This window comes from Piliocolobus tephrosceles, chromosome 7 (assembly GCF_002776525.5).
Source record: "Piliocolobus tephrosceles isolate RC106 chromosome 7, ASM277652v3, whole genome shotgun sequence".
In the NCBI taxonomy this organism is placed as follows: Eukaryota; Metazoa; Chordata; class Mammalia; order Primates; family Cercopithecidae; genus Piliocolobus; species Piliocolobus tephrosceles.
The window spans coordinates 97,646,188-97,669,364 of record NC_045440.1 but is presented as its reverse complement, the minus strand read 5'-3'; the positions used below and the strand labels follow the sequence as shown (position 1 = coordinate 97,669,364).

At 35.9% G+C, this 23,177-nt stretch overlaps 1 protein-coding gene across 1 annotated transcript in view; it reads right to left on the bottom strand.

Moving 5' to 3' along the window:
• Positions 1–23,177, bottom strand: part of CPQ (carboxypeptidase Q) — a 519,617-nt gene that overhangs the window by 277,924 nt on the left and 218,516 nt on the right. The window lies entirely within an intron of this gene.

Below are 23,177 nucleotides of genomic sequence, written 5' to 3'. Positions count from 1 at the left end.
CTGGTCAGATTTTTTCCTGCTAATTTCTAGATGTTTCTTACATTCATAGAAACTTACAATTGAAGTCTATATTAATCTGTTGATTCCAACTTTGTATCTACTAATGAAGTTTATCAAAGTCATTTTCTAAAATTGCCCTTTCAAACGGTTCCTTTTTACCCCTGAGATATGGCTTCAAACCCTCCCAAGCCACAGAGCTCTCAGGACCAAACTGTCACAGCTTCCAAGTGCATGCCACAGTCTATTCCTATCTTCTATTAAAGCACAGGCTAAAAACTTCCCTTTTGAAAATTAGTTTTTTCTTTTCATATTTCTATATTTGTTTCAGCTTGTCTAATATTTACAGAACAGCTTTCCTCCTCCTTTCACTTACAACACATTTCTTTCCTACAGATGATAGCTTGGTGCTTATCTCCTATAGAAGCAGCTGCAGTCTCCACATGCACAAACACAATGATGCAGTCTTATCTCTAACTATATTCTTGGTGTGATTGTATTGTTGTAACCATATTTTAGGTGACTATTTACTTAGAGAAACTGCAATGTAGAATGGTTAAAAACAGAAAGTCTGGAGCAAGACTGCTTGGGTTCAAATCTGGGCTTACTGCTAATTGGCCCGGGGCAAGTTACCCACATCTTTGTTTCAGGGGCATCATCTATAAATGGAAGTGATAATAATACCATTTCATAGAGTTATTTTGCGGAAATAATTAATATGTACAAGTAAATCACTTACCCTCCAACATATTAATCAACCAATGCATTTTAAATATTTATTTTATTAACTTGCCTATTCAATTATCCCTGCAGAAACTGTCTAATCTCAAGTGATTAGTACCATCTGAGTATACCCTCTATGAACATTTCTAAAAAGTAGACTGCAGGCCGGGCACGGTGGCCCACGCTTGTAGTCCCAGCACATTGGGAGGCTGAGATGGGCGGATCACAAAGTCAAGAGATCGCGACCATCCTGGCCAAAATGGTGAAACCCCATCTCTACTAAAAATACAGAAAAATTAGCTGGGTGTGGTGGCTGTCACCTGTAATCCCAGGAGATTACAGGGTTAGTGAGGAAGGAGAATCACTTGAACCCGGGAGGCAGAGGTTGCAGTGAGCCGAGATCGCACCACTGCACTCCAGCCTGGGCGACAGAGCAAGGCTCCATCTCAAAAAAAAGAGGAAGGAAGGAAGGAAGGAAGGAAGGAAGGAAGGAAGGAAGGAAGGAAGGAAGGAAGGAGGGAGGGAGGGAGGGAGGGAGGGAGGTCGGTCGGGAGGAGTGTACTGCAAATTTTATTATTCATCAAAAGGAGTACAAAGATTTATCTTCCAAACCCAGAACTTGGAATACAGAGACCCTGAGTCTAAATCCCTGGGATGCATATAATTTACTCCAAATTCTGGTTCAGGTTCTGGGGTCACATAACCTAGGTCAGACCCCAGCTCCAGCATTCTTTGCAACTAAGATTACCTCTTTGTTTCTAAATTTCCTCATTTGTAAAGTGGAGAATAATGTTAGCATTGACCTCATAATATTGCTATGAAAAATAAAACAGAGAGTATACATAAAGGATTTAAGACAGTGTTTGGCACATAGTAATTACTTAGTAAACAATAGTTGTTATTACTTCTTCGGTGCTAATTTTTCCCACTGAGCTAGTGGAGTGATTAATGACCAAAAATTACCTTGCAACATGTAGGAAGACAATCTAAATATTTATTATTCATATTACCTTACGTGATGTCTGGGATTCAACAAACTCTCCTTGTTCTCAGACTCTTATTCAAGAGAAGGTCAGTATAACACTTCCTAACAGGCTCTTTTAAGTAATGTTTCTAGACAGATTTGTACTTACAGGTTACTGGTAAGATTTCTTCAAGTGGGGACAGTGAGCCGGGCATGCACCCATGGCTCAGCTGAGGAGATGGCACTGAAAGGCATCTTCTAATTTTAATTTAAGATATAAAAACCTTTGAATTTGTTTCTGAAACTAAGCATGTCTTCCAGTGGTGGAGCATCTATCATTGTTTCATAGAAGGAGGCAAAATGAAGACTCAGTTTTATTTAAAATCCTCTACTTTCACTGTAGTAAAATTACTCTAAAGGGACCAATCAGCATAAACACCACCGTCCTGTCTTCATTTACAAGCCCCTTCTGCGTTTATAAAAGCAAAGAGCAAACTACCAAGGACGCCATCACAAATCCAAATAAGATTTAAAGATGAATAACAATCCTCTATAAACTCTTCCAAAAAACAGAAGAGGAGGGAACCCTTCTCAACTCATTCTACAAGGCCACCATTACTGCCATCAAAACCAGACAAAGATATCACAAGAAAACTACAGACCAAAAATCCCTTATAAATATAAATGCAAAATATCCTTAACAAAATACCAGCAAACAGAACCAGCAACATATAAAAAGGATTATATGCCATAAACAAATGGAATTTACCCCAGGAATACAAAGTTGATTTAACATCCAAAAATCAATTGATGTAATATACTATATTAATATAATAAAGGACAATGCCACACGATTATCTCAGTAAATGCTGAAAAAGTATTTCACAGAATCTAGCACTTTTTTATGATAAAATCACTAATTAAACTAATGAAAGAGTACTTCCTCAATCTGATAAAAAGCATCTACAAATATCCCACAGCTAACATCATATGTAATGGATAAAGACTGAATGCTTTTCCCCTGAGATCAGAAATAAGACAAGGATGTTTGTCTCCCCACTCCTAGTAAACATTTTACTGGAGATTCTAATCAGGGAAATCAAGTGAGAAAAAAGAAATTTAAAAAATTCCACATTGGAAAAGAAGAAGTAAAAATATATCTTTGCACAGATGACATGATCTTTTTTTGAGTAAGTTAATATTTCTAATAAAATGTTATTCTAACTAATTATTTAGTTTTGTATTAATGTATTTTTAATATTGAAGCCAAATTTCTAGAAAGAGTGATATGACCTTATATACAGAAAATCCTAAGGAACACACACACACACACACACACACACACACACAACTATTAGAACTAATTAAGAAGTTCATCAAGGTTATCAGATAAAAGACCAGTATACAAAAATCAACTGTACAGCAGCAATGAATAATGCAAAAGCACAACAATAGCAAAGAGTAATCTGAAAATTAAATTAACTAAGCAGTCCATGTAATCATAATAAAAACAATAAAATAGTACAAATAAATTTATCCAACAAATGAGACCTGTACACTTAAAACTATAAAATATTCTTAAAATAAATTAAAGATCTAAATAAATGGAAAGATGTTCATTGTTTATAAAGTAGAATACTTAATATTGTTAACATGGCAATGCCCCCAAGTTGATTTACAGATTTAATGCAATCCCTATCAAACTTCCAGCTGCTTTTTTTTAAAAAAAGAAATTGACAAGCTGATTATAAAATTCATATGGAAAATCATTCAAAATAACCAAAACAAGTTAGAATAAAAAAAAAAAAGTTGGAGAACTCATACTTCCATATTAAAACTATAGTAACCAAGATAGCATGGTACTAGTATAAGGATAGATATATAAACCAATAGAGTAGAATTGAGAGTCCAGAAATAAACCCTTATAGGAATGGCCAATTCATTTTCAACAAAGATACCCAGACAGGTTCAATAAGAATAGAAGAGTATTTTCAACAAATGGTTCTGGGCAAAGCAGACATCCACATGCAAAAGAATAAAGTTACATTCTTAAATCATGCCATATACAAAATAATTTCAAAATGAATCATAGCCTTATATGTAACAGCTAAAACTATAAAACTTCATGACTTTGGGAAAGGAAATTGTTCCTTAGAGACAACACCAAAATCACAAGCAACAAAATAAAAAACAGATAAACTGAGCCATCGAAATGTTAAACTGTTGTGCTTTAGAGGACACCATCAAAAAGTAAAAAAGGCAACCCATAGAATGGGAGAAAACTTTTACAAATCATATATCTGATAAGGCACTTGTATCTAAAATATATAAAGATTTTTTACAATTCAATAATTTTAAAATTCAATTATAAAAATGGGAAAATAATTTGAATAGACATTTCTCCAAAGAAGATATATAAATGGATTATAATTACATGAAAAGATGCTGAACATGATTAGCCATAAGGGAAATGCAAATCAAAACCTCAATGAGATGTCACTTTCCATCTAGTAGGATGGCTATTATCAAAAAGAAATAAAAACAAGCATTGGGGAGGATGTGGAGAAATTTGAATCCTTGTACATTGCATGTGAAATAGCATAGTTACTCTGGAAAACAATTTGACAGTTCTTCAAAAGTTAAACATGTACTTATCACATGGCCCAGTAATTCTACTCCTTGGTATATACTATAGAGAAATGAAAATATATGCCCACATGAAGAAACATTACACACAAATATTCATAGCAGCATTATTTTTAAGAGTCAAAAGGTAGAAACAACCTTAATATCTATCAAATGATAAATGTGTAAACAAAATGCAGTATAGCCATAGAATGAAATATTACTCAGCAATACAAAATGACATTTGGTACATGCTACAACATGGATGAACCTTCAAAACATTATTCTAAGTGAAAGAAGCTAGTCACAAAAGACCATATATTGCAAGATTCCATTTATATGAAATGCCCAGAACAGGCAGATCTAGACAGAGTGTAAATTCAATAATGTAAATTTCAAGTTTTAGATAGAAAGTAAATTTTAGGTTGCCCAGGACTGGTAGGGGAGAGTGGAATGTTAATAGGTATGACGTTTCTTTTTGGGAATTTGAAATGTCCTAAAATTAGATAGTGATGGTGGTTGCACAACTCTGTGAATATACTAAAAACCATAGAGCTATGCAAGTTAAAGGAGTAAGTTTTATTGTGCCTGAATTATATCCCAAATAAAACTTCTATTATAAAAATCAAAATAAGAATCCTAAGTTTCCAATTTTTCTTTAAGGAGAGAATCCTAGTATCTATCTCATTAAAAAATTATACTTCCACGGACCTAGCTTATGATATATGTAAAAGCAAAGCCTGCTGGTGTTTGTGCTTGCAAGATAGTATACCCAAAATATAAAATGAACATAAACAAATGTAAGTCTTAAATCAGTTTTTCAAATTTCATTAAATTTCTTGTGTATCTTATGAAAAGTGACATCATTTGAAGCCAGCAGAATATTTTCCTTTGATCTACATGAAATAAATGCAATGCTTAAATAAATAAGTTTGGAATTTCCTACCTGATTATCACACATCAATCAAACTCCCTTCATGTTAGGCAGTTCTGACTAGCTTCTTATAAAAGATACCAAGCCCTTTATGTTTCTGAGCAGTTCAAAATTTGCAAAGCTCAAATCAATCCTTGAAAGTGACTATCAGCTTATAGGTTAAATATCCAACAAGAGGACACTTATGTATCTCAACGAAGAATATGTAAGTCTCTTCAGGGGCATATAACACATTGACTAAAATAAAAATTATTCACAAATAGTTTAAAGCCTTGGAATATTTCCTTAAAAAAGGTCTGGAGGTGGGAATTGTAAAGATTGTGAGCTTTTGAAGCTATAATCTTTGTTTCCATAGAGGTTTTTTTAAGCTTCTAATAAAAGGAGCACTTATTTTTCTTATTAGAAAAGCTTATTTGATTTAAAAATCAACTTTAAAATAACTCTTGGAAAATGTTCAATTGACTTTATTAATTTTTTTTATATCTAGCACCTTAAGAGTAAATTTACCTAAGACTTCTAAACTGTCGTTAACAACACAAAAGCAAAAGTTTCATTTACACCATAATTCACAAAGGGAGAGCACTAAAATATTCCCAACTCCCATGGGTTTAAAAAAAAAAAAAAAAAACAGAGAGAGAGAAGGAAAGGAAATCTGCTCAAGAGAGAGGAGATGGGACTAAATGTCCTTTCTAATTTTTATGATTCATTTGAGATGGCAGAAGAGAGGCAAGAAAAAGTCAAATTCTTGAATTCTATTCCATATTGATGACAGACTCCACGTGAACAAAACTCAACAGACATGTTTATTATCTTATGTTCATCTGCAAATCTCACAAGAACACGATTACAGTGTCAGAAAAACGTAGCTTCTTCCAAAGTAGAGGAAAGCAGCCAATTCCACAAGAGTGCAAGAAAGAAAGAAGATGGTCAAAATGTTAAAGGGAATAAAATTGTTTGGTATTTAACATCCACACCATAGATGAAGGACTTCTGGCTTTTTCTCTTAAACATAAAAACATAAAGAAGATTCAAAGATATAGGAGGTAAGTTCCTGTGAAATAAAGATAAAAGAAAATTTAAAATAGCTAAAATTTTACACTTAATATTTTGTGAGCTAGAAGCTATTGAATAAATGTTAGCTTTTGTGTTTACTGTACATTCTGTAACCCATAATAAACATCACAAAATATATGAGTTTCCTTGTTTCCTTTCTGATTTAATTCTACTGTATGTTACAATTTCTGCTTCCTTGCACATCCTGTTGGTTTTGTTTCTCTGGATAATCTTGACTAATACAACCACCATTAGTCGAATTTTCTTCTATTTGCAGACAAATATAACCCAATGTTTGCCATGACCAAAATGATAAATCAGGGCATTATATATTTCCAAATTATAAATATTAAGCCTTTTCTCTCACAGATACATAACTTCCTGCCAAGTAAATCTGAATTAAAATTACTGTAAGAAGTTACTACACACCTAAATTGCAATAAAATCTGGTACTGTGTAAGCTATGGGAAAATTATACATACGGGTTAAACATCCCTAATCCAAAAATCCCAAATCCGAAATGCTCTGAAACTTTTTGAGCACCAACATGATGCCACAGATGGAAAATTCCACACGACTTCTGTGGCCAGTGGCAGTCAAAATGCAGTTAAAATTTTGTCTCATGCACAGAAGTATTAAAATATTTCATAATATTACATTTAGGTTATGTGTATAAGGTATATCTCAAACACAAGTTAACTGCATGTTTAAGACTTGGGTCCTATCCCTATGATATCTCATTATGTACATGTAACTATTCCAAAATCTGAAAAAATTCAAAATCCAAAACATTTCTGTTCTCAAGTATTTTGGATAAGAGATGGTCAATCTATACATCCAACGCTGGTGGCACTTAAATTAGTTTGATCTTTCTAGAGTGTGATCTCCCACAATGCAGCAAACCTATAAAAATTCTGATTTTGTTTTGGTTATTTTGCTTTGGAGAACAAACTCCTTGGCAATATCGTAAAAAAAGAAAAAATAATTTGTACTAAGATGTTCTCTGCATCTGTATATGTATGTTGAATTCTGGAAGAAACCCAGGAGAGAAACTTCAGGAGAGGAAGTGGCAAAAGAGAAGACATCTATGACCTGTAAATGGGTCGAAAGTAGTACATAGAAACGTAGATGAAATAATGTTAAGTTAAAAGAAAATAACTGAACACAGTACACACAGGATAGAGATTGAACATGAGTTTGCAATGATGTAAACTGAGTTCATATTCACTAGGTTCTTTGAGAAACTACAGTCACCCTCTTAAACTGTAATCAAGCAAACTGCAGCATCAACAATAAATAGACTTAAATTCTTAGAAACATGTGCCACAGCCTGCTTAAAAAAAAAAAAAAGAAAAGAAAAAGAAAAAAAGAAAAAAAAAAAAACCTAGAATCTAAGCCTGAAGCTATCACAGCAGCAATTTGAATCCTTGAAATTCTAGCTCCCAGGCATTTGAGCACCTGTGGCAAATTATTAGAAAGCTCTCTATTGAAATGTTCTTTCCTTACACCATCAGTTACATGAAATACTTGCAGCTGAATCTCTCCATAGTGCCAGCCCATCAGTGGTTCCATCTAGGCAGAATTACAAAGTTAATATTTTCTTGATGTCAATCGCATGTGTGTTCAAGGACTCTTCCAATACATCTGTTAATGTTTTAACTGTTTATTCACATTTGTGTACATCTTCTCTGCCTTTGAGGCAATAGACACATATTTTAGTCTTCTAATCTTTAGAAAAATTGTTTATGAGGTATTTGTCCCACACAGTGATATAGAAGAGGACAGAATTAATTCTGAAGACTGCTGGCGCCAATAAGAAATCAGTACTTAGTGAATTCAAAGGAGGAAAGTAATGTATACAAACAGCATCTGTGCATCATTATCAGTATAGCTGCTTAAATAACGTATTTCCATGAAATAAGAATGGATGACTGTTGGCATAAAATTTTCTTCCCCTTGGCCTTTTTTAAACCTTAGTTTGGTATCAGCGTTTTTTTCTTCCTGTTAGACATCACAGAAAGGCCTTTATTCAAATATGTAGTGATCTCTGAACGCCACAGATTTAAGGAAGGGTGATATTTTTGTTCCATAGATGCCTAAAACATACACCATTCTGTCAAAAATCACAAAATACCACAAAGAGATGTTAGGCTTTTTGACAGAACACTCCAAGTTAGCACTTACTGAGCATTTGCCCTGTGCCTGCCAGTGTGCTGTGTGCTTTTCACACATTAATTCATTTACCAGTTATTACAACCCTGTGAAGGACTCTTACTGTTCCCATTGTACAGACGACAAAATTGAAACAGAGAGGCTAAGCCTATGGTCTCACAGCTAGAAGTCGACAAAGACAGAACTGAACCCTGGCAATCTGGCTAGAGTCATGCTTTTAACCTCTATAGAATCTATCTTGTATTGCCCCTCACCCTTTTGGGATGATGACGATTACTGTTAGTAGCAATAAAAATGATTACCATCTAATGAATATTGATGATATATACTGAGATAAATAATTTCGTACATGACCTTATTTAATCTGTATATCAATTCTGAGATAGGTGCCAATATACTCATTTCTGAAGTGAACTAACAAACACAGAGTCCATGAATGGGTCAAGTACTCTGGGCAAGAAATGAACTTTGTGACCAGGCTTTTATTCTTTCCAGGTTTAAGGGAACCTGTTTAAGTAATGCAGTACCTTTTAATCTTTATATTCCTTCTGATAATCATACCAGAAAAAAATAATATATATAAAGCACTGTACTGTGCCTGATAGACATGTGGTTTATAAATGGTAGTTATGATCATCACCACCCATATTTTGCATGTTCTTCTATACCGAAGTATCACTCATCTTTGTATTTATTTTATACCCATTTACACACATTTACATCTTCTGTATAGACACTATCTATTTTGCTTTTGTGTACCTAGTGTCTATAAGCTCAATTTCTGGACCAAAGTAGGTGCTCTGAAGATGTTTATTGAATTTTGCTAGTCTGTGGCTTCTAACACCAACTTTCTTTCATTATATAATCATCTCTTTGATCTTTATTTTCAGTTTTTCTTCAGGCTAACTTTACCATTTAGTTATTATGTGTCAGAATAACATGGAAGTCTTGCTAAAACAGATTGCTGGCCCAACCTCTAGAATTTCTGATTTAGTAGGTCCAGGGTGAGGCCAGAGAACTTTCATTTCTAACAAATTCCCACATGATGCTAATGCTGTAAGTCTAGAGTGCTGGAGACTTCAAGACTTTATCAGCAGAAAGAATTTATTCAAAGATAGGTCCTTGTCAATGAAAAAAGTGTGATCTCAACAGGCATCACGTTCACAGACTCGACCACAAATACACCTAAGTACTTACCATGTGCAGGACACTAATGCAGATGCTGTGAAAGAATCAGTCCCTGCTATCAAGCAACTGGCATTTATTTTGAACAATATTAGATCCATGCCCAGTGTGACTATAGAGTTATGGATTTAATGATTACAGTAACAAATCTACTCAAACTCACATTTAAAAAGGAGTGTTTTTTTCTCTAAAACCATCATCACGATGGTAGGCTGCACAGTTATTATGTCAATTGCCCATTGCTGTTAACAGTTTTGGAATTTTTCCTCTGAAATTGCCTTCGGAGCATTTGGCAGCCTTCCAAATGGTCTAAATGAAGGCAAAAGTTGGTGCTTTAAAATTAGAATTAATCTTTGAAAAGAGCCAAAATATGATTAACAAAATGAAAGAATGATTTGGGGTTTAAATCAAGATATATTATAAAATAATGAGACTTATTTGTAATTTGTAGCTCATCAATTGACCATAAAGACCATTTTAAAAGAGATTAGAAATGTTTACATCAATGGCACCTTCAACAGAATATGCGTTTAGACTTAGAAGTTATTTATGTGATAATACTGATTAGATGTATACATTCTAGTATATTTGTTTCCAAATGCTCTAAAAATTATTTATTCCAACAGAATTTCAAAAAAAAAAATGCAGCAAACTGAAAAACCAGTAATAAGGAAATTGTAGTATAAATTATGGTGTTCCCGCATGTTCTCACTCATAGGTGGGAACTGAACAATGAGCTCACTTGGACTCGGGAAGGGGAACATCACACAATGGGACCTATCATGGGGAGGGGGGAGGGGGGAGGGATTGCATTGGGGAGTTATACCTGATATAAATGATGAATTGATGGGTGCTGACGAGTTGATGGGTGCAGCACACCAACATGGCACATATATATATATATGTAACAAACCTGCACGTTATGCACATGTACCCTAGAACTTAAAGTATAATAAAAAATAATAATAAAAAAATAAAAATAAATAAATAAATTATGGTGTTCAATTTCAGTGGAATATTTTGCAGTCATTAAAGTGTTAATTATGCAGTGTAGGAAACACATGAAAATTTTTGATATATATAGAAAATGTCAAGTTGTATGTAAACTATGATAAGCAATATAAAGTTTTATACACAGGGAATAGAGGAAATATGGGATAATAAAAATATGGGATAATAAACACCCTGAAAACAGATGCATGGCGCAAAGATTCCCCAATTGTTTGAGAAAGTGTATACAATGACCTGCCACGTAATTTATAGATGTGAAGGTGAACATGAGTCTGTAAGATGACCACAAGGTCTAAATCAGATTCCCAATCTAGATACAAAGGATCGGTGTATCAGTTAAGACAGGCAAACTTATTCACTGATAACAAACAGCCCCTAAGATTTCATTCACTTAAACAAAGTTTCGTTTTCTGCTCACATTACCTATCCATCCCAGGCCAGCTGGGTGTTCACGTTGCCCTCAGCCTCACTCTGGGATCCACGCTAATGGAGCAGCCACACTTTGGAAAGCTGCCAGTCACTGAGGCAAAGAGGACAGCACTCGGAAAGGTCTCTCTCATCAGTAATTAAATGCTCTACTCACATCTCATTAGTTAGAAAAAGTCACATGTCCTCACCCAAACTCCAAGGAACTGGGACGTATAGCTCTGTTTTATGCAGGTGAAGAGCCAGAAATATCTAGAAACCAGTGCTAATGATTACCACAGTGAGCCAAGAGTGACTCGGTGAAGACAAAGGGTGGAAGGAGATCAACATGAGACTGAAACTGGGCACCATAAAAACACACTAAAGACCAAATAAAGGAAGGGAAAGTCATATAACTCTGCAACCACTAAAAATATATTTTGAAGAATATTTAATGCCACAAGAAAGTGATTAAAACATGTTTCAAAATTATGCATATACTGTTACCTCAATTTTGTATTTATGCAAATTGATTAATTATATGGCAAAAAATGACTTAAAAAATAGGTGAAAAGGTAAAAGTGATTTTGTCTGAGTGGTGGGATCACGGATGAGTTCTATGTTCTTCTTAACTTTTCTACATTTTCCAAGTTTGCAAAAAGAGTAAATATTACATTTATAATAATAAAAATAACATCAACCTATATAACATTCTTAATTTTTTAAAAAAGCTGTAAGTTCAACTGCTTTTTTACTCTACCAACCTGACTATATAGTGTCAGCTTAATATTGCTTTATTCGACCATTTTTATTCATTTCTTTCTCTCAGCACCTTTTCTAAATAGTCTTAAACTGATTAATAGTGATGAGTGAAGCAGACAGATCTTCAAAGGATTTGATTCTGTTGCTGAGCTTTGAAGTATTAGTGGGTGTTCCTTCCTTCATTTTGCAGTTTTAATTAATCTGGTTTAAGAAATTAAGAAATTAATTTTTTCTTTCAAAAAGACAATACTTTTTAGGGAAAAAAGAAGAGCTAGGGAAGGTATAAGAAACATTGCCAAGAACTTAGCATTCACAAAAAATGCCACAATATAGGCTATATTCTTCTCACATGCCTTGGAGAAAATAGGTGATGATAGGAAATAAATGCCTTTAAGGCAGAAGGAGTCAGGGTTAGGGACTGTTGGGCAGCTCAAATGCAGTATTCAGTTGATGTAAAATACTTTCATCTGGTACTTTGAAGAAGGCAAATGTATTCTTTTTTAAACCACAAAGTCAAAGTATAAACAGAACACTGGAAAAAAGGCATTTTATAAATATCTGGATAGTGTGCTCCTAAGGCCTAGGCCTAAGGATTCAGGAATCAGCTGGCAATAATTCCAAATCCATCACTGATTAAAATACTTTTCAGACATAAATCTCAAGTAGTTGCTGTAGTTTCAGATTGCACTGGAACATTCTGTAAGATTTAATTCACTTCATAAACACTATGGTGACGTATAGCCTTAAATTTAGAGTTTGAATTTTAAAAAGGAAGGGTAAGTCAAATCATCCAAAAATAGATGAAAGTTAACACCAAAAAACTGTAATCGAAGGGAAACTATTAATTCTACACTTAGAGCTATAACTTAAATTTTGTGAGAAATTAACACCTATAAATATGTTAAATCATACAAAAATGCTATCAAATATTTAATCAATTCTCCATAATAAGATAATTTCTGCTTTTAAATATAGCAAAATAGACATAATTTTAAAAACAATTTTTCCTAGTCGCCTTGCAAGAATATTATATAATCTAAAGGGTCTCATTTGCCGAGAAATTTCCCTAAACTACCTGGTATAATGTCTTAAAACCGCCAACAGATTTGCTGAGCTTGTCATGAACCTCTTGCTTTTATGAAAAATAAATCATTCAACAAACCTGTGACGAGGCATATTTACCAATTACCAGAATTTAAATGTTTGGTTACCAGGTTGACTGGCAACGAAAAGTTTCTAGCTCTGTAAAAGGAGTGAAAAGGACTCACGGGTTAAATTAACTCATTCTGGCCACTTAATCATGCAATTAGAAATATTAAGCCAATTCAAAAAACATCTATTGGGTACTTAGCTGAGCCAGCTTCTTGGCAGGCAATGGAGGCAGGCTACATCTGTGACCAAAATAAATGAAATTCCTGCCTCTAAGGAAAACGATTCATCTTTCCAAAAGCTTGTTGAGATTATATGCCAGACTAACCTATATGCCGCCCTCAGGCTCTCCACCTTACTCCCTAAGACAGGCATGGTTTATCTATTTATCTATATATGTCTAGCATTTAGTATACACCCTAGTACAGAGGCACTTAATAAATATTTTATGAATAAATGAGTGAATGGAGTGAAAAAGTTATACATTATTATTTTCATGATTATTCCTGTTAATGGGGGATAATGAATTTAGCATAGACAACTTGAGTTTAGAAAAAATTTAACCTCTCCTTCTCATCTGTGCTCTCCCTAACTGTTCTCAAACCCCATGGGTCTATTTTAAATCAATATCATCTGAATTTCTAACTAAGTCTGTCAAAGAACCAGTCACACAGCAATTCCAAAGAAAGCTCAGCTTAAGAGGCAAGGCCGAGTTGCAACCCCTCCAAAGTCAGATAAACTGAAGTTGAGTGGAATAGGAATTCAATAAATAGCCACCTTCCACAGGGTAGCATATCGACCATACACACCAGGAGGGGTCCCGCTGGGCATAAGGCATGAGATACCTGGGTACACATCTATGTGCTGCTCAGCGCTAAGTCAGACAGGTGTGCAGAACCTCCTTCTCTGTTATTCTTCCCCGAGACAGAGACAGCCCACTGTGGTGGGTTTAATCTCAATAACCACCTCTCTACTCCAGACAGACTCACAGGCTCTCACTGAGTGAGAGAACTAGTTCACGTGTTCAAACCGGATAGAGCTCAGCTGTTGTTCGGGGAGCTGTTGATTCTAAGTTAAATCCTGGAGAGGCAGAGTTACCATATGATCCAGAGAAACTAACATTCAAATCCAGCTTTCACACCAATGGTATGACCCCTCACTACTCCCTGGCCATGTTCCATTTTTTATTATTTTATTATTATTATTGTTGTTATAAATATCAGTAATAACACCTAACATTTTGTCACTTAGAATTTACTAAGCCTGTTCTCATAAATTTTACCTACTTTACACAATAATGTTATAAAGTAGAAAGTGTTACTTAGTTTAACAGTGGAGACACTTTGACTCAAATTTAAGTAATTTGCCCAATATCACACAACTAGGAATGAAAGGAACTGGCATTTGAACCAATACCTACAATAAATGTTTTCTGGGAGACACATACTCTCATCCTCTCCTCATGCTGTGCCCCATCCCCATCCTATTTCTCCAATTAGCTATTGGTGCTTATTTCCCTATGTTTGAAAATACAGAGGACAGGTAGATTTAGGAAGCATTTTTAAATATTACTGAAATAAAGATATTTATTCAAAACTCATTTAACAAACATTTATTGAGGCACTCTTTTAGTTTTGGAAAATATGGCAGTCAATGGGATATTTTCTTACCATGGTTTGTGACACTTTTGGGTTTCCTATAATCTTGCACTCTGCATTGTTTTATCTTTGAAATATATACTGTATACAGAATATTTTCTGTATACAGTATATATTCTGTATACTGCTTCTTGGGCCAATTGGCTCTTTGAGGTTCCTGTACCCTTTAAGAATACAGACATGTCCCTTTAGACTTCTGATGAGCCCACATAAATCATCATCTCTGAAGTTTCTGTGGTCTGCAGCCTCCTTCTCTCCTGTTGGGGTGAAGGAAAAGCTTTGGGTGAGGCCATGCATAAAGTCTCAAAGAACTTACAGGAAATCAGAGAACTCCAGATGGCAATATCTTCCATCATCTCCAACTGAGAGAATGTGGCCAAATCTGGAGAGTGGGGACTGGAACAGCTAAATATACTAGTTGCCTAGGTCAGCTTGACAGGGTGAGGCACTGCAGGCCTCCAGTTCCAGAATAAGCTGGATAGGAAGTGAGAGAGGAATAGTGTCCACCTCCCCTAAACCTTCCTTTTGGCACAAAACACCCTCTCTCTCAATTCTCAATATCATTCTTCCTCAAGTTATTTCCATAAATGTCTGGTTCATGTCCAGACAAAAGTAATACTGGCTATTACCAGTGATAGCAGTTACTATGTAGCCGATAATCATGAAGACCAATAATAATTATACATACCATTAAAATATGTCAGATCTAATTTGTTAGTAATTGTATTTGATGCCAACATCAAAACCATTCATGAGGTCTCAGACTTCATAGTCTGTCACTTATGCAGTATGATCATCTGCTCACAACTTTAAAAGCCATTAAGTGACTTTCCAATCAAGACCATCCATTCTCCATAAAACTCCTTGGCAATGCTGTCACTGAGACACTTTGGCGTGTAGCTACTCACTTGAGAAGAGCCTAGCAAAGCTGTTAGCACACCAACATGGCACATGTATACATATGTAACAAACCTGTACGTTGTGCACATGTACCCTAGAACTTAAGGTATAACAAAAAAGAAAAAAGAAAAAAAAGAGGAAAACAATGCTGGAATCGAAGCATTTCCTGAAACACTAAATAAAATAGTGCTGTATTCATTAATGCAGCAAAAGCATATAATCAGTACATTCTTGACTACAAGAAACCTAGGAATCCTTTTCCTCTCCTACATGCCATATGCAAAAGAAATAAGCTCATTAATTCAGCCTCAACCCTTCTTCCCTTTTCCCTCACCTTCACCACACTTCTCCTCCTGCCCAATTTCACTATCTCTATTGCCTCCTCCACCTGTATAAAGCAGATACTTAGTCCAGGGTCAGCCTTCAGGTTTTTGCACTCTTTTTATACTTTTCTCCCTTGAAAATTTCTTCCCCTGTCATACATTCAACTATCAGAGCTATTTAAAGTCCTGCTTCCCACTCCAAGTCTAAACCTCCAACTCTGGCCTCTCTTCTAAGCTCCTGACATTTGTTTCCAATTACCTGACATTTCCACCTGGATTGAATCCCAAACCAAAACCATCATCCTTCCCTTCCCCTGCTCCAAACACATTTCCTTATATTCCTATAATGGCTACTGGCTTGAAATTCTAGAAACTAAGTTCCTATTCATTTTTTTCCCTCCATATCTGAATTGGTTAGAATCAGATTGTAAGATCAACTGCATGTAACATAATCTCAAAGTCTCAGAGGTTTCAACAAGGTAGTTTATTCTTTTCTCATGTAGAAGGCTAGTGAAATTTAGTCGAGGGACTGTGTGACAGAATTCTGTTCCATGAAGTTCTTTGGGACTCAGTCTCCTGTCAGCTCATCCCTCCTATATTGCTAGGGTCCAAATTAGCAGCTGGACCTAGACCAAGACGGCAGGTAATCTAAGAAGCAGGATAGAGGAAGTATCTGATAAAGAAGAAAGAGGTAAAACGTGGGTCAGCCATCTTTTAGGTATGCTACTGCATGATACTTCTGGCCAGAACATCATCACACAGGCACACTTAGCCACAAGCAAAACAGATAAATAGGGTCTTCATTTTAGATAGCCATGTTTCCAGCTAAAAATCAGGGTTTTTATAACTGTAAGAGAGTAAAGAACAGATATGTATGTGTCTGACACCGTGGTTCATATCTAATTGTTCTAATCCTTTATGTCGTAGCTCCTCAATATATCTAGAATCAGCACCGCAATTCTAAGCCCTAATCACATCATTCTCTAGTCAAAAACCTTCAATGGCTTTCCAATGCCTATCAAAGTAAATCCATATTCCTAAACTAGCTCCTTAAGATCACCCAAAATTTGACAAATTTTTTTTATTTTATCTAACACATTGTCCAAAATTGAGACAGCCTAACTACTTGCCATAATAATTACTACCACTTATTGAGCACCAGAAGGTTTACATAGATTATAACCAGTCTTTCTCTCCGATCTCTCTCTCTCTCTCAGACAAATGCGCACACACACATACACAAATGCAAAAATCAATATTATTGTCCCCAAATTAAAGATGAGTAATCTGAGATTTAGAAAGGTTAAGCAACCAGGCATGGTCCCATATATATAAGTGGAAGGGCTGGGATTTAAAGGCATAGTTGTGTGGTCTCAAAATACATTGCTTCTCTGCATCCTCCACCCCATCGCCTGTAACACACACTGCTAGTCATCAAACAAGCTGTCCTCCTTCATGGCTTTGCTTATGCCACTGCCTCACCCATGACACCTGTATCCTTCATCCCTGTTGAGATCCCATCACTTGTTGACATTCAAACCATTTTCCATGGCCAGTTAGCATACTATCTACTTCATGAAAGTTTCTCTGAGTTGTTTGTGCTTTCTCCCTCTACCTGTATCCACAACAACCAAAAGTGCTTTTCTTCCTGAGTGCCCTCATATTTTTTTGTATTTCCTTTAAAGTCCTAATCATACTCTATCTTATGTCGGGGTCGGCACTATCCCAGCCTGGCCTCTCTCTAGGCTTTTCATTCTCTGAGTGCTGGCCCTTTGTGTTTGTCATGTGTATGACCCCTGTGGGTAGCAATAAGTACCAGATAATCAGAGTAATTATCTAATTTTTGTTTAATAAATAAATATGGATTTAAACATGCCATGTTTGTTTAATAATAGGCACATCTGTTTTAGATGTATCTCCACAGACGGTTGAGTATGTTCTCTGCAATAACTTCTGATGCCAGAATTAGCAAAGGGAAGTGAGAATGTGAAGAATTTGTCACAATCCAGTGACATCCTCGTCATGTACTTACACGTCTTCAGGGTCAGAATGTACTAATTGGGAAATAGAAGATCTTGTAAGTGTAGTGACCTAAACAACCTTCCTCAATCCTTATTGCTTTTCCCCCTTCCATTTAGATTTTGTCCTCTCAGCTCTGACCCCACTCCATTAACTTCTTGCCCTTTTCACTGTTCTTCCCAATTTTCTGCTTAGTCTTAGTCATAAAATTCTAAATCACTGGTAAAAAGCAAAGCCCTTTCTTAGACAACTGGGCATATAATTTTGCTCCAAACTAGAGTTTCTTGGTTTGGTTTCTATTTTTTATATTCTAAAATGCTCATGCTGGCTTAGAAGTACAATCTAGACAATTTATATGATGTAGTACCAAAAAAGATATCACAGTCTTATTCATTTTTCTATCACTAGTGCAAAGCCCAGTGTCAAATGCATAAGAGAGATTTAACAACTGCTTAAAGAAGAGTGACTAAATGAATGAATCCAGAAGAAAGATTGCTTTATTTCTGACCCTTCCTCCATTATATTTCAAAGAGTTAAAATGTCAGTAAAAAAATCTAAATACATTTTAAAATTCAAAATAAACCAGCATTTATTACCAAGACACTCACATTGAAAATCCATTTACTAGTTTTGAAAATAGGTACTACAGGTTCTTGCTTCAGTACAATAGGCAGTATATTAATGCTGCTTAACGGTAAGCCATTGAGAAGGAAAAAAGGAATAAGCAATTTTTCTTTAGAAGTTTAGATTAAGTGTCCAGAGGCTAAAACTTATCCTGCTTCCTCCCTACTGAGCCAGGAGCTTAACTCCACCCTGAAGTGAAAGGAGAACCAAGGCAACTATTCCAGCATACCTACCTTATGAACTGGAAGAGCTCCTGTTGGCTGAACACAATGGCACACCCCATGTTCACCAGCTCCAATCTTTCCCTCTGCTCAATACCAATCAATGCCTACTTAGAAAAAGCTACTTTCCCACTCCTCATGGTCTGCCAAGGAAAGAAACTGTTACTGGACCAAGGAGCTTCAGAGAATTGGAAAAGGTATTCAAATACACTGAGTAAACCATTCAAAGGACTGATTTTTATAAGCACATGGGAAAACTGCCAATATAAATAAAAAGCGAACCTCACAGCTTTGAAGCCATGGCCATAGCAATAATAGCTAAGCTTTTCAACTGAGAAATTGCCTGTATTGAAAATAAGCTATTATCAGTGATCTGGTTTTTTCTACTGAATATCTCCTCAGTATCTACATTACTCACTTGGTGTCTTAGAAAATGTGTTAAACTCTTATAATCCATGGCATGATCATTGCACACATTGTAAAGGTACTAAATGTACCCACAGGAGAGCACTGAGGTAAGAGTGGCAAGGACAACATGGCAGGTAAGCTTTCAGTGTGCTCAGAGTCTCTAAAAGAGTTAATAGAACTCTCAATGTTCCTAGTAGAACTGTTTGGTACTAGGGCCAACCTATAAGGTCAGAGATAGACCTGGTTTATTTAATGAGAAGCCTCAGCCCCTGAGATTTAAATTTAAGTCTTTTGGGAGAATAATTTGGCAATCTCTGTTAAAATTAAAAATCTGTATTTTAAATCCAGAAATTCCAGATATTAGTAATTGTTATAAATAAGTACCCAAAATGTATGTACTTCATTTTGAATTATAAGACTGTAACAGTGACAAATAAAAAAAAATCAGCATGTCTATCAATAGGGAAATGGCCAAATATACCACAGATATCATGCAATGAAAGAATCTGAAGGAGTTAAAAGCAATGAGGGAGAAGTTCTACTTCTTTTTTTTTTTTTTTTCTTTTTGTTTTTCTTTTTTTTTTTTTAATTATACTTTAAGTTCTAGGGTACATGTGCATAACGTGCAGGTTTGTTACATATGTATACATGTGCCATGTTGGTGTGCTGCACCCATCAACTCGTCAGCACCCATCAATTCATCATTTATATCAGGTATAACTCCCCAATGCAATCCCTCCCCCCTCCCCCCTCCCCATGATAGGCCCCAGTGTGTGATGTTCCCCTTCCCGAGTCCAAGTGAGCTCATTGTTCAGTTCCCACCTATGAGTGAGAACATGCGGTGTTTGGTTTTCTCTTCTTGTGATAGTTTGCTAAAAATGATGGTTTCCAGCTGCATCCATGTCCCTACAAAGGACGCAAACTCATCCTTTTTTATGGCTGCATAGTGTTCCATGGTGTATATGTGCCACATTTTCTTAATCCAGTCTGTCACTGATGGACATTTGGGTTGATTCCAAGTCTTTGCTATTGTGAATAGTGCCGCAATAAACATACGTGTGCATGTGTCTTTGTAGTAGCATAATTTATAATCCTTTGGGTATATACCTAGTAGTGGGAATGGCTGGGTCATATGGTACATCTAGTTCTAGATCCTTGAGGAATCGCCATACTGTTTTCCATAATGGTTGAACTAGTTTACAATCCCACCAACAGTGTACAAGTGTTCCTATTTCTCCACATCCTCTCCAACACCTGTTGTTTCCTGATTTTTTAATGATTGCCATTCTAACTGGTGTGAGATGGTATCTCATTGTGGTTTTGATTTGCATTTCTCTGATGGCCAGTGATGATGAGCATTTTTTCATGTGTCTGTTGGCTGTAAGAATGTCTTCTTTTGAGAAATGTCTGTTCATATCCTTTGCCCACTTTTTGATGGGGTTGTTTGTTTTTTTCTTGTATATTTGTTTGAGTTCTTTGTAGATTCTGGAAATTAGCCCTTTGTCAGATGAGTAGATTGCAAAAATTTTCTCCCATTCTGTAGGTTGCCTGTTCACTCTGATGGTAGTTTCTTTTGCTGTGCAGAAGCTCTTTAGTTTAATGAGATCCCATTTGTCAATTTTGGCTTTTGCTGCCGTTGCTTTTGGTGTTTTAGACATGAAGTCCTTGCCCATGCCTATGTCCTGAATGGTACTACCTAGATTTTCTTCTAGGGTTTTTATGGTATTAGGTCTAACATTTAAGTCTCTAATCCATCTTGAATTAATCTTCGTATAAGGAGTAAGGAAAGGATCCAGTTTCAGCTTTCTACTTATGGCTAGCCAATTTTCCCAGCACCATTTATTAAATAGGGAATCCTTTCCCCATTTCTTGTTTTTCTCAGGTTTGTCAAATATCAGATGGTTGTAGATGTGTGGCATTATTTCTGAAGGCTCCGTTCTGTTCCATTGGTCTATATCTCTGTTTTGGTACCAGTACCATGCTGTTTTGGTTACTGTAGCCTTGTAGTATAGTTTGAAGTCAGGTAGCGTGACGCCTCCGGCTTTGTCCTTTTGACTTAGGATTGTCTTGGCAATACGGGCTCTTTTTTGGTTCCATATGAACTTTAAAGCAGTTTTTTCCAATTCGGTGAAGAAACTCATTGGTAGCTTGATGGGGATGGCATTGAATCTATAAATTACCTTGGGCAGTATGGCCATTTTCACAATATTGATTCTGCCTATCCATGAGCATGGTATGTTCTTCCATTTGTTTGTGTCCTCTTTGATTTCACTGAGCAGTGGTTTGTAGTTCTCCTTGAAGAGGTCCTTTACATCCCTTGTAAGTTGGATTCCTAGGTATTTTATTCTCTTTGAAGCAATTGTGAATGGAAGTTCATTCCTGATTTGGCTCTCTGCTTGTCTGTTACTGGTGTATAAGAATGCTTGTGATTTTTGCACATTAATTTTGTATCCTGAGACTTTGCTGAAGTTGCTTATCAGCTTAAGAAGATTTTGGGCTGAGACGATGGGGTTTTCTAAATACACAATCATGTCATCTGCAAACAGGGACAATTTGACTTCTTCTTTTCCTAACTGAATACCCTTGATTTCTTTCTCTTGCCTGATTGCCCTAGCCAGAACTTCCAACACTATGTTGAATAGGAGTGGTGAGAGAGGGCATCCCTGTCTTGTGCCAGTTTTCAAAGGGAACTTTTCCAGTTTTTGCCCATTCAGTATGATATTAGCTGTGGGTTTGTCATAAATAGCTCTTATTATTTTGAGGTACGTTCCATCAATACCGAATTTGTTGAGCGTTTTTAGCATGAAGGGCTGTTGAATTTTGTCAAAAGCCTTTTCTGCATCTATTGAGATAATCATGTGGTTCTTGTCTTTGGTTCTGTTGATATGCTGGATTACGTTTATTGATTTGTGAATGTTGAACCAGCCTTGCATCCCAGGGATGAAGCCCACTTGATCATGGTGGATAAGCTTTTTGATGTGCTGCTGAATCCGGTTTGCCAGTATTTTATTGAGGATTTTTGCATCGATGTTCATCAGGGAGATTGGTCTAAAATTCTCTTTTTTTGTTGTGTCTCTGCCAGGCTTTGGTATCAGGATGATGTTGGCCTCATAAAATGAGTTAGGGAGGATTCCCTCTTTTTCTATTGATTGGAATAGTTTCAGAAGGAATGGTACCAGCTCCTCCTTGTACCTCTGGTAGAATTCAGCTGTGAATCCATCTGGTCCTGGGCTTTTTTTGGTGGGTAGGCTATTAATTGTTGCCTCAATTTCAGAGGCTGCTATTGGTCTATTCAGGGATTCAACTTCTTCCTGGTTTAGTCTTGGAAGAGTGTACGTGTCCAGGAAATTATCCATTTCTTCTAGATTTTCTAGTTGATTTGCGTAGAGGTGTTTATAGTATTCTCTGATGGTAGTTTGTATTTCTGTGGGGTCGGTGGTGATATCCCCTTTATCATTTTTTATTGCGTCTATTTGATTCCTCTCTCTTTTCTTCTTTATTAGCCTTGCTAGCGGTCTGTCAATTTTGTTGATCTTTTCAAAAAACCAACTCCTGGATTCATTGATTTTTTGGAGGGTTTTTTGTGTCTCTATCTCCTTCAGTTCTGCTCTGATCTTAGTTATTTCTTGCCTTCTGCTAGCTTTTGAATGTGTTTGCTCTTGCCTCTCTAGTTCTTTTAATTGTGATGTTAGAGTGTCAATTTTAGATCTTTCCTGCTTTCTCTTGTGGGCACTTAGTGCTATAAATTTCCCTCTACACACTGCTTTAAATGTGTCCCAGAGATTCTGGTATGTTGTATCTTTGTTCTCATTGGTTTCAAAGAACATCTTTATTTCTGCTTTCATTTCGTTATGTACCCAGTAGTCATTCAGGAGCAGGTTGTTCAGTTTCCATGTAGTTGAGCGGTTTTGATTGAGTTTCTTAGTCCTGAGTTCTAGTTTGATTGCACTGTGGTCTGAGAGACAGTTTGTTATAATTTCTGTTCTTTTACATTTGCTGAGGAGTGCTTTACTTCCAATTATGTGGTCAATTTTGGAATAAGTG